Source organism: Panthera tigris, chromosome B1, assembly GCF_018350195.1.
Source record: "Panthera tigris isolate Pti1 chromosome B1, P.tigris_Pti1_mat1.1, whole genome shotgun sequence".
NCBI classification, from domain to species: Eukaryota; Metazoa; Chordata; class Mammalia; order Carnivora; family Felidae; genus Panthera; species Panthera tigris.
This window is the reverse complement of record NC_056663.1, coordinates 99,929,513-99,939,735: the sequence shown is the minus strand read 5'-3', so window position 1 is coordinate 99,939,735 and position 10,223 is coordinate 99,929,513. Positions and strand designations below refer to the sequence as shown.

The 10,223-nt window shown below is 36.9% G+C and overlaps 1 non-coding gene across 1 annotated transcript; it reads left to right on the top strand.

The window, feature by feature from the left end:
• Positions 1 to 4,930: 4,930 nt before the first annotated feature.
• On the top strand, positions 4,931 to 5,034 carry LOC122238215. Its single transcript, XR_006217175.1, has one exon. It is a non-coding gene; the product is annotated as a U6 spliceosomal RNA (small nuclear RNA).
• Positions 5,035 to 10,223: the final 5,189 nt, after the last annotated feature.

Genomic DNA, 10,223 nt, shown 5'->3' with positions numbered 1-10,223 from the left:
GGTCACCTTGCTCTTAGCTCAGTGAGACCTTTGTCAGACTTCTGACCTACAGAATTGCAAGGTTATAAACCTATTTTGCTTTAAACTTTGAATTTTATGGCAATTTGTGAAAGCATCAGAGAATACTAATAAAGGTGAAAAGAATAACTATCTACATTCCCCTTCTCCTAAGTAAACTAACTCATTCCTCTCACCAGATGGAATCATTTTCTCCTTCTTGGGCATGCTTTCCGAGACATTCTGTGCATTTATAAGCATTTACATACATTATGTCATGGATTCTAAGGCACATATTCTTTTCCTTTTTTTTTTAAATGTGCAATTAGGATGCATCTTAGAATCAAAGGTTTTCAAAACTGAGTCCTTCTAGAGGATTTATATTTGCTTCTGCCAGTCATCTGAAATCCTACCAACCAGAGACTACTCCAAATTAAATTATCTAAGTTAAAACTCTTCTGTTTTGTTGAACTACATTGAGCATGTGAATTGACTCCACAAATTTGTGTGAATATTAGCTTATGGTTCAATCCAGGAAGAGATTATTTTTCTCTCTCCGAGTAGTGTCAAGTTTTGAGACATGCTAGTTTCCTGCTATCTCCCCATATGATGGGTTTACTTTTCATTTAACCTTTAGTGAGGATGTAGCAATTTGGTGACTCAGCTGTATGTATTATTAATTAGATTCTCAGTCTTTGTTGTTTGTCCTTCCTGCTAATATAAATTGCAAATTGCAATTGAAAGTTTCTTAAATTTGATGAAATGTGCTATGTAAGAAAATTTCATTCAGTGGGAATATTTGTGTTTTCTTATGTGTTATAATCTTTGGGGATCAAAAGATTCTGCCTAACTGTTGTTTAAAAGAGATAGCGGGAATTATTGCAACCATACACATAAAGACCATTCTTTATTCTCTACCGTTTAATCTCAGATATAGACCATCGCTAATATGAATCTCATCAATAGCAAAGAGGAATATTGACTTTTACTTGCCTGAATGTTGGCACATGTAAAAAGAGGATAGCTTTCCCATGCAATCTGGACTGGTTGCTCCCTTTATAGTCTTTATCCAGGGCATTCTCTTCCCTCACCTCTCTTCCTATGTTGGACCATGTTTACTATTGCTCATGCTTTCTCTTTCATGGTCAACTTCATTTTGGTAGAGCATCTTGCCAATGCTTTCTGGGAGCAAGAGGTGAGAGATAACTTTTCAAAGATAATTTATGTCTCAAAATGTCTCTATTGTAATCTTCCTGTATTCGCTTGTTATTTTGGATGAGTATAGGAATCTGGATTGGAAATAATTTTTCTTCAGCATTTTGAAAGCACTGCTGTGTTGTTAGTTCCCAGCGGTGATGTTAGAGGGTGAAGCCATTTTGATTCCTAATTCTTTGTATGCAACCTGATGTTTGTTTGCTTTTGCTTTTGTTTTACCTTTTATTCCAGAAGCTATTAAGTTTTTCTCTTTGTCTGCATTTTTGCACGTTACAGTAATGTGCCTTACTGTGGGTCTGCTTTCTTACACTGTGTTGGGCACCAAATAGACCCTTCCATTCAGAAACTCATGTCTTTCAATCCTGTGGTATTACCTTTAATTATTTTATTAATCTCATCACTCCATTTTTCTATATTCCTTTGCCCTCTTTGCAACCCCTATATTGTCCAGGTGTTGAACCTCCTAGAATGGTCTTCCAATTTTCTTATCTTCCTCTCCTATTTTTCATCTCTGTGTTCTTCTACTCTATATGCTGGGGCTAATTTCCTTAACTTTATGGTATTTTTTTATTTTTAAATTTTAAAATTTATTGTATTTTGTTTATATATTTTATTTCAAAATATTTTTTTCCTATCATGATTTACATTTTAAGAGCTTGTTCTGTTCTTTAAATATTTTTTTTTGGAGGATGTACATCTTGCTTCATGAATATGCTTTATTGTCTTACTGCTCTGTTGATACCAATGATGATTTCTTTTTTAAGTGCTATCTTTTAAAAATATGTCAGATTAGTGTCCATTCATTCCAAATTTTTTTTTATTCCTTTTGGTTGGTTTAATCTCTATCTCATATAGGAGAAGCTTTTCTCATATGGAAGTTCTGGGATCTCTGGTCATGATTAAGAAGGAATAAAAAAAAAAGTGATTGGAAGTATTAGACATATGGATGAGATTGCCAGCCTCAAACTTCAGTATAGGGTGATCTAGGAGAGCTAATAATGGTTTGCATGTTGGGTAAATTCCTTATTTTCATTGGGTACTTAAAGTTTAACCATGTGTGGAATCTTCCTTTCCAGATAATTACTCTTTTATCTTCTCCAGACAATAAAACTTGAATTTCTTCAGAAAGAGTAGCCACCTGAAGTCATAGAGTAGGAGAATGTACTTTGGCTTTAGGGACCTAACTGCTCCTTAAATGCCTTTCTTCCATCTTTCACCTTATTTTAACATCACACCCTTCACTTTAATTCTAAAGTTACCCAATTCTGCTGCACCTTGAGACTTATGGAGAGTTTCCAGTTTAAATTGGATTGTCTCTCGGATAAATTGTATGACTCTCCACCAATTTTTGTTTCTTTGTTGATAGCTTGTTATCTTATTTCTTCCAGATGCTTGAGAATTTTTTCTTTGAATCTTCAAAATTAAAACATTTTCCCTCTGTGTATTAGAAGGCTTTTCAATTTTGTCTTCCATGTCATTAATTCAATTTTTTTAAAACAAATTTGTCTCCAATATTCATTTTATTTGAATATTGCATTTTGGGTTTTTTTCCATCTTTATAGAGATACTGTTGACCTACAACATTGTATAAGTTTAAGGTGTACAATGTGTTGATTTGATAAACATATATGACAAAATAATTATTGTCACAGCATTAGCTAACACTTGCATCACTTTACATAATTACTCCTTCATTTTTATGCTGAGCACATTTAAGATTAACTCTCAGCAACTTTCAAGTATATAACACAATATTATTAGAGACAGTCACCATGCTGTACATTAGATCCCCAGAACTCAGTCATCTTAAAACTGTAAGTTTATATTCTCTGACCAACATCTCCCCTCTCCCCACCATCCCCTCTTCATTTTGTTGATGATTTCCTTTGCTGCACAGAAACTTTTAAGTTTGATGTAATCCCACTTATTTATTTTTGCTTTTGTTGCCTTTGCTTTTGGTACCATATCTAAAAAATCACTGCCAAGACTGATATCATGGAAGTTACCCCTTATGTTTTCTTCTAGAAGTTTTAGTTTCAGGTCTTATGTTTAAGCCTTTAATTAATCCATTTTTTAAATATGAAATTTATTGTCAAATTGGTTTCCAACCTTTAATCCATTTTGAGTTGCTTTTTGTGCATAGTGTTAAAAGTGGTCCAGTTTCATTTTTCTGCATGTGGCTATTCAGTTTTCCCAACACCATTTATTGAAGGGACTCTACTTTCCCATTTTTGAATATTGAATTCTTTGTTTCTTTGTGATCTTTTTTCATTTCATTCTCTCTCATTTAATCTCTCTTTCTTTCTGGGAGAGAGAGAGAGAGAGAGAGAGAGAGAGAGAGAGAGAGAATGAGCTGGGATGGGGAAAAGAGAGGGGGAGAGAAAATCAGACTCCACACTGTCAGCACAGAGTCTGACACGGGGCGGGATCCAATCCTACAAACCGTGAAATCATGATCTCAGCCAAAATCAGGAGTTGGACACTTAACAGACTGAGCCACCCAGACGCTCCTCTCTTAATTTCTTTTTAATCTCTTCTTTTTAATAGTATTGTCATTTCCATATGAGTGGACATATTACTATTATTGTTCACTCTAGTTCTATCAAGCTTACAATGAGTAGAAATTGCTCTTATAATGTGGCAAATATTTGATGGTTAGTCCTAGGCTTTGATTAATTCCTTTAATTTCATAGTATACAAAGATAATTTAGTGAGAGGTTGGGAGATGTTCTACCAGGATTGACAAATAAATTCTATATTAATTTGGTAATTAGGCTTTTCATATGTATAAGTTAGTACAATTGAGTACTTTTTCCTTGGTTCCATCACTACTTCATGCTCATAACAGGAACATATGTCTCATGGTAGTAGACACATGAGATGTACCAGTATAGCATCCAAATGAACCTCAATTAGAAGGCTTGTCAGCATTCCAGAAATAACTGACATACAGCATAGTCTCAGACGTTTGCCACTCCTTTATATCAGTGCTATAGAATCACTGAATTGTACAAAAAGTAGACTTTGAGGCACACCCTTGTTTTACTGATATGTATCCAGAGGTTAAAAGACTTTAAAAGAAGGGTGAAAGGAAGGTATTTTATCTAGTTTGATATGGAAGAGACAGAAGTTAGAGTTTTTCACGGCCTACTTAATATCCATTTCATGGTGATGCCCGTGGTATTCTGCCTAGATAGAGCGGGAAGCAGGCCTTCCTTGTGGTTTCTTCGATTAAAGCAGAGACGTACTCGGGGCGCCTGGGTGGCTTGGTCGGTTGAGCATTCAACTTCGGCTCGGGTCATGATCTCACGGCTTGTGAGCCCGTGTTGGGCTCTATGCTGAAGGCTCAGAGCCTGGAGCCTCTTCAGATTCTGTGTCTTTCTCTCTCTCTGCCCCTCCCCCGCTCACACTTCATCTCTCTCTGTCTCTCAAAAATAAATAAAATAAAAACATTAAAAAAAAAATTAAAGCAGAGACTTACTCATTAACTAACTCAGCATGGGATTCTCTTTCCAAGGGGATGACTAGAGGGTGACAGAGTCCAGGGCTTGACACACCTTTACTGAAGCCTTGAAACCTAAGGGCTTTAAATGGTTTTCCAGCGGGGACCACTCTAAGAAACTCAGGGAATGTATGGTGCAGGTCTAGGGAAAAAAAAAAAATTACAGGGCTCAGCTTATGATTCTCCCTGCAGAGAGAAATGTTGAAAGATGAACTTGTGCTGGCTTTGGCAGCACATATGCTAAAATTGGAACAATACAGAGGTTAGCGTGGCCCCTGTGCAAGGACTACACGCAAATTCGTGGAGTGTTCCATATTTTTTTAAAAAAGAAAGAAACAAAAGAAAAAAGTTATCTCCTATCTTTCTCCTTTTCCCTGTTAGCCTGCTGTCCAGTTAACATAGAGCACTGTGAATAAAATCCTGCTTCACGAAAAATGGCGTGAGTCTTCCAGTCTGACCCCAGTTCCCAATTCTCAGTGGAGCTTCAGCCTATTTTTTGTGAAAGAAAGTCAGGTCTAATTTCTCCTAATTTCCCTTTGAATAAACTTCAAAATCGCCAAAGCGAACCTAAGGATAATTTTATGACAGATCAGTCTTAGAGATTTGCTGAGGGGAAGGTCTAAAAATCAAATGCAACAGGCTTGATTTGTACCCTGGTTTGTTATGGTTATCCTGCCCACCTGCCTTCACTTTCATGACTTGGGAATAAGAACTAATTTCTCTTTCAGGAGATGGTGGAGAAAAGGAAGCAATTAGATTGTATAATTTAGGGAAAGGAGCTAGAATAAGTAACTACCAGAGAACAGAACTGAAGGATAAGGATTTTAGGATTTCTGTTGCTGTTACTTATTTGTTTCCTCGAACCTTAAGGCCATTTGACTTGAATGGGGTGTTTACAGCTTTGAACTACCGAAAAATAAATTTGGCAAATACAATTTTTTAATGTTTATTTATTTATTTTTGAGAGATAGAGGGCAGGGCAGAGACAGAGGGAGACAGAGAATCCCGAGCAGGCTTTGCACTGTCAGCTCAGAGACTGATGTGGGGCTTGAACTCACGACCATGAGATCATGACCTGAGCAGAAATCAGGAGTTGGATGCTTCACTGACTAAGCCACCAAGCACCCCAGAAAATACAGTTTTTAAGTGAAGTCATTTAACTCATTCTCTTTTTCTCCACATGTTATATTCCAAGGTGCCCAAATTCTTAAGGCTTTGCTTATAAAGCCATTCAGAGGTGTATGGATTACAACAGGACACATCTTGATTCCATTTCATTCATAGTTTTTTAATTAAAAACATGTATTCTTGTATTCATTTTAACACACATATATCCTGATGGAGTACCTCATCATATGGGCCATGTGCTTTGCTCGGCGTACAAATCTAACTAATACACAGTTCTTATTCTCAACAAATTAACAGTCCAGTGGAGGAGACAACAGATGAAAAATATGTTGCAGTATACTATAGTACATACAGAGGTTATCTGTATGTAACAGAATTTAGAGCTTCAATTGTATATCACAGAAAGTGGCGTAAGTGCAAAATGGCTTTTATTGACTCTTAGAGATGAAATGTTCAGGGGGAGGTCTTTCACTGTATGCACAAATACACGCCCATGGATCCTTATCTTCAGTCATATCCTAGTAGTCTTGTCTTTGCCAGGCTCACACCATTATCAGCCTGTCTATAGGAAAATAGAGACTGTTAAAGATAGCCAAAACTGGAATCAAATTTCATCATCAAATTGGCCCAATTTGTTTGGTGAATGCCTACCTTAACCTAGAGTTTCAACTGGTATGCCCAAGCACACTGGCCACTATAATAATACTGGCATGCCTTGAATATGTTGTATATGCACTGGGGTGTCAAGTCCCTTCTGTCTTGGAGTACAGTCAGGCAGAGACCCGGGCTAGTCAACTCTGGCTCAGATTTGCTCCATTCTTTTATGTCAACGTGCACTCTAACAATATTTTTTCTTTGTTTGTTTTTGTGGCCCATACCATGATCAAAGACTGGGAAGTGCTGCCCTAACTAATATTGATCAATAGAGAGCGATAGCACTTTGCTCAGCCCCTCCTTGAAACCCAACAGTGTCGATTTTATGTGAATTCTATGGATGGAGAGTGGGGGAAGGGGTGCGATTCCTCTAAGACACATTTGAGAGGTTGTTGGCAGAACTAGGGAATGTAAAACAACAAATGGCCACTCGATACAATGGTAGAGGTCTGATTCTATGTTCCATTGCCAGGAAATTAGAGCTTTTCTTGTTCTCTAGAAATAAAATATAGAGCTTAAGTTTGAAATATTTGTCAATGCATCCACTGGCAAAATATTTTAAGATTGTTGCCTTTTTACATTATAATAATTAAATCTTAGGATAGTCTTCAAGAAAAATACTAATTTTTAACTTGCAAAGTAATAAGCAATTTGCATTAGTTAAGAAACAACAAGGGGACGATTAGGAGGGGAGGGCTTGTAGTGGAATTTTTCAACAAAAGGTCACCCCTGTGTGCAGTCCTCTGTTCCATGGGCATGACAAGTACCTGATGACTTCTGCATTGCCATCATTTATAGGCCTGGGACATGCTTTTAACTGTCGGAGGGAAATTCGTTCCTCAGGGTTATTGCAAATAAGAAGATCTGATTAGTCAATTATCCCTTTGTCTGAAAGAGGCCATTAAATTTGATGAAGGAAGCTGTCAGTGCATTAAAAGGTACAACTGAGTGAAAGGTGGGAACAAATGCTGACAAGTATGGTAAACATGAGACACACCTGACAGGACACAGGACAAGCCGAGCAAATGGCTCATAAAGCTGATTTCACAGAGGACAGTAAAATCCTTCCTTTCAAGTGGTTTGACTTTTTACCAAGCATTTATATGGAGACAGGGTCTCCTAAGGAAAGCGGACTGCGTGTTTTTACTGGATTTCGCAGACATCAGTCTTATATAATCATCCTTTATTATAGTACTAAATCTATTAAATTCTTATAGTCTTTTTCCTTTACATAAACATTTTCTCTGACTAAAAACAGATATTCACTCTCTCTCTCTCAAGCACAATCATTGTTTTTGGCAGTTACTCTTCTATATCTCTTTTAAAAGTCATGGAGAATTGGGTTTCTGCTGTAGTGACGGTTGACATAAGGTAGTGATTTAGAAATAATTACAAAGAGAAAGTGGCCTGAGGAGGACCCAACAACTTCCCTTTCTACTAAGAAATTTTATAGCTACTGCTTCATAACTCCTCTAGTTATAGATGATTTCATCCCATAACCACTATAGTAATAGTCATTGTTAATATCAAGGCCTCCAAAGGATTAGAGATTTATTTTGTTTTTAAATAAGCACCCAGACATTTAGATATTTACTCAAGGGTTATCTGAACCTCACTGGTCTGGAAAATACTTTAATTCATGAACATTTAGTAGTTTCTTGGAAGATTTGTAGTTTTGGGTCACTTTGGAAGGCTTTGGGTCATTTTGGAAGTCTGACTTCTTGGTAATTTTTCACAGTAGTCTGATACTCTCTCATCGTACTGTCTAATGAGACATCTACATGTTTATTGTTTAAGGCTGTGGTCAGATGTCGAGTTATTCCTGGTGGCTTGGCCATGATTGCTACTGGGCAAGAACTTCTCTCTAATTTATACCCCTTTATTAGCAATGTAATGCTAGCTACTGAAACAAATAAAGCCCAGATTTTTTGTGGCTAAACAGAATAGAAATTTATTTCCCACTCCTATCAGGTCTAAGAGGCAGCATGGGCTCTCCTCCCTACAGCATGTAGGGACCAGGCTTAGGAAACACTTGGTTTTGGTGGCTATTCTCAGCCTCAAATCTAGCCTGCAGAGAGGAGAAGAAAGAATGGAGAGTCTAATGGCAGAATTTTTTAAAAAAAATATTACTTTGGCTCACTCTTCACTCACTGAAGCTGAGTGTCAGGGGTCTACCCAATATAAAAGGTGTTGGAAAATGTAGTTCCTTACTTGAGAGCTGCTTCTCCATGACAACAGCACATGATGGAAGAAAATCACAGATATCTGGTGGACAATAGCAGGCTCTCCACAACCTGAGCATGACACTTAACTCCAAAATGCATTGGAGAGAAATCTTCACCTTTCAGTGGACTTTCAGTTTGGAAAGTCAGAAACAGTCCCCTCTAATTTTTTTAAGTTTTTATTTTGATTCTAGTTAACATACAGTGTAATATTAGTTTCAGGTGCACAATATAGTAATTTAACACTTCCGTACATCACCCAGTGCTCATCATGACAAGTGCACTCCTTAATTCCCATACCTATTTCACCCATCCCCTTATGCCCCTCCCCTCTGGTAACCATCAACTTGTTCTCTACAGTTAAGAGTCTGTTTCTTGATTTGCCTCTCTCTCTTTTTCTCCCCTTTGCTTATTTGTTTTGTTTCTTTAATTTCACATATGAGTGAAATAACGTAGTATTTGTCTTTCTTTGACCGACTTGTTTCACTGAGAATAATACTCTCTGGCTTCATCCATGTCATTGCAAGTGACAAGGTTTCATTCTTTTTATGGCTGAGTAGTATTCCATTGTGTGTGTGTGTGTGTGTGTGTGTGTGTGTGTGTGCGTGTATCATATATATCACATCTTCTTTGTCCATTCATCAGTCAAAAGTCACTTGAGCTGTTTCCATAGTTTGGCTATTGTAAATAATGCTGCTATAAACATCAAGGTGAATGTATCCCTTTGAATTATTTATGTATTCTCTGGATAAATACCTAGCAGTGCAATTGCTGGATTGTAGGGTAGTTCTCTATTCAAGTTTTTGAAGAACCTCCATAATATTTTCCAGAGTGGCTGCACCATTTTGCATTGTCACCACCGCTACATAAGCATTTCCCTTTCTCCATATCCTCTCCAACACCTGTTGTTTCTTGTGTTACTGATTTTAGCCGTTCTGACCAGTGTGAAGTGATATTGCATTGTAGGTTTGATTTGCATTTTCCTGATGATGAGTGATGTTGAGCATCTTTTCACGTGTCTATTGATTGTCTGTATGTCTTCTATGAAAAAATTTCTATTTGTGTCTTCTGCCCATTTTTTAGTTGGATTATTTGTTCATTTTTCCCATTAGATATTCTTTCTTGCTTTGTTGAAGATTAATTGACTTTATGATTGTGAGTTTATTTCTGAGTTTTCTATTCTGTTCTACTGATCTACGTGTCTATTTTTGTGCCAGTACCATCCTGTTTTGATTACTAAAGTTTTGTAATATAACTTGAAAGTCCAAAGTCGTGATGCTTCTAGCTTTTTTTTTTAGGGTTGCTTTGACTATTCGGGGTCCTTTATGGTTCCACACAAGTTTTAGGATTGTTTGTTCTAACTCTGAAAAATGCTGGTAGTATTTTGACAGGGATTGCATTAAATGTATAGATTGCTTTGGGTAGTATAAACATTTTAACAATATTTGTTCTTCCAGTCAAGAGCATATAATGCCTTTCCATCTCTTTGTGTCATCTTGAATTTC